Raw genomic sequence first — 2479 nt, forward strand, 5'->3', positions numbered from 1 at the left:
AGGCCCCATTACCTGGTCCTCCTGGCTCTCGAAGCTTGCCTGCGCCACGCCGGGTGAGGAGGGCGGCGACTGCGCAGTGCGGCTAGCTGCGCGCGCAGCCTCAGGGGCCGCCTCAGGGTCTACCTCAGGACCACAGTCTCCCCAGTCCTTGGGCTCCAGGCAAATGGCTCTACTTTGGCCCTGAGGTAGAGTTTTGGATCTCTGTTGAGAATGCTATGCTAAACTTGATACTTCCTTGTTAGCTAACTTCTACCCTCAGTTAAATATTCCAGTAACGCCCCCCCCCGCCCCCGCCACATGCCAGTGGCATTCCCACTGTGTCCTTAGCTTTAACCTTTATCTTCCACATCATTCATTCACTTAGTCAGTCACTCTTTTATCCAATAAACACCTGTTGAGGGCAAACTACGTGTCAGGCACTGTGCTAGGCTTGCGGTTTAGTGGACACACTATGGTCCCTGCCCTGATGGAGTTTAGTCTACTCTCTAGAAGCTCTTTCAGGTCTTCAAACCTCTACATTCCAAGAGGGTCTGCCCCTCTCTACTCACGCTCATTCTCATTTGCTTGCTGTTGATTCTTACAGTACCTTTGACAAAATCCAGTGGAGATAGGAGTGTCCTGGTAGTTTGCTATATCAATCTCAAACGTCTATTTTCCCTTGTAGACTAAGCAATTTGAAATCGGGAACCCTGTTTTGTGTGTCTTTGCTCAGGGGCTATGCTACCCTTCTCTGTATTGTCACTATTTTAGTATATGTGCTGCCCAAGCGAGCAGTAGAAACTGTATCTTAATCTTCTTTTTACCTCTGGTACTTTAAAAATGCCTAGCGCATAGTAGGTCCTCAATAACTAGTGAATGAATAAACCAGAATGGGCACTTTAGAGAGATTACCCTGATGGCAATCTGGAAAGGGAGAGATTGGAGGCAGGTTTTGTTGTGTTGTTTTTAAATGAAACTATTGCACAGTGTAGGTGAGCAATAATAAGGTCCTGAACTATGATGATAATGGAAAGAAAAAGACATATTTAAGTTATTTATGAAGCAGAATTAACAGGACATGATGACTGCTTACATGTGGACATGGTAGCCAGCCTCCAGGACGGACCCCTGCAATTCTTGTGTTCCACTTTTGTGTAGTCCTTACCCATAGTGCATCAGAGTTGTTCTGTGGGAATGACAGAATATGACATAAGTTATTATATTTTACTTCTGAGACTAGACTATAAAATACATTGTGACTTTCACCCTTTTGGATCACTCGCTTAGAAGAAGTAACACTATATTCTGAGGACGTTCCAACAACCCCATGGAGAAGTCCATATGGAAAGGAATTGAGACTTACTGCCAATAGCCACTATCAATTTACCAGGCATGGAATTAAGCCATCCTGGAAGTGGATCATCCAGCCCTAGTCAAACATTCATGTGACTGTAGCCCCATCCAATATCAGGACTACAGTTCTTTTTTTTTTTTTAATTTTAAGATTTTATTTACTTATTTGTCAGTGAGAGAGAGAGATAGAAAGAGCGCACAAGCAGGGAAAGTGGCAGGCAGAGGGAGAAGCAGGCTCCCTGCTGATCAAGAAGCTCCAGGCAGGACTGGATCCCAGTCCCCCAGGATCATGACCTGAGCTGAAGGCAGACGCTTAACCAATGGAGCCACCCAGGCATCCCAGGCCTATAATCTCTTGAGAGATTGGGAGCTAGACAACTCAGCTAAGTTATTGTTGAGTTCCTGACACAGGGAAACTGTCAGAGATAATAAATATTTATTGTTTTAAGCCACTAAATTTTGATGTTAATTTGTTACATTGTTATTTAGCCTAGATAACCAAAGATTATCTAGGGGATGAAAGAGGAGAAAGAAAAGACTACCTGCAAAGCTATAAATTGGAGTACTAAGTACTTGAAGAAGGAACAGGGAGGGATTGGGATGAGATAGTGATTATTTTCAGGCTCGTGTTTGTCTTGTCTGTAGGATTCCCAAGCGGATATATCCATATTAGTCTTTGTCCCTTGCTCTCAAAGGCCTACTCATCCTTAAACACTTAGTTTAGATGTCACTTCTGTGAAACCTTCCTGATTCGCTCAGGCAAAACCTAAATCTTCTGAGCATTTCTTTAACGTTATTATAGCAAACTTAAATCGCTTTGCATTGCAATTATCTATTTGCAGTTATTTGTTAAATGCTTGCTAAAATAATGCTTTTGAGAAATTTGGTGTGTGTACGCATTACACACATATTTTCCCTATTGGTACAGATAACAGGTACACGAGCTTTTGGAACCCACTGAGCAAACCTGCCACGGAAGACCTGGAGCCACGCCTCCAGCCCAGTTCCGAAGCAGAACTCCCACCTATACCTAGGCTTAACTCCTCCCGTACCTGGGTTGGGCTTCTCCGCCCCTTAGCTCCGCCTCCACCCAACCCCGATTGGCTGGAGGAGGAAATCGGCCCGACCATTAGTCCTTTCTTGAAGG

At 44.4% G+C, this 2479-nt stretch overlaps 1 protein-coding gene across 3 annotated transcripts in view; it reads right to left on the reverse strand.

The window, feature by feature from the left end:
* Positions 1-2479, reverse strand: part of M1AP (meiosis 1 associated protein) — a 79172-nt gene that overhangs the window by 75919 nt on the left and 774 nt on the right. Inside the window, exon 1 of one of the 3 annotated variants that reach the window (XM_032352562.1) lies at positions 13-76. The exons of 1 other annotated variant lie outside the window; for it this stretch is intronic. The gene's annotated coding sequence lies outside the window, so the exon portion shown is untranslated. Of the gene's footprint in view, positions 1-12; positions 77-2479 lie in introns of those variants that run through there. One more of the 3 variants, XM_032352563.1, reaches the window with a different exon arrangement.

The sequence above is a fragment of the Mustela erminea genome, chromosome 7, assembly GCF_009829155.1.
Source record: "Mustela erminea isolate mMusErm1 chromosome 7, mMusErm1.Pri, whole genome shotgun sequence".
Classification (NCBI taxonomy): domain Eukaryota; kingdom Metazoa; phylum Chordata; class Mammalia; order Carnivora; family Mustelidae; genus Mustela; species Mustela erminea.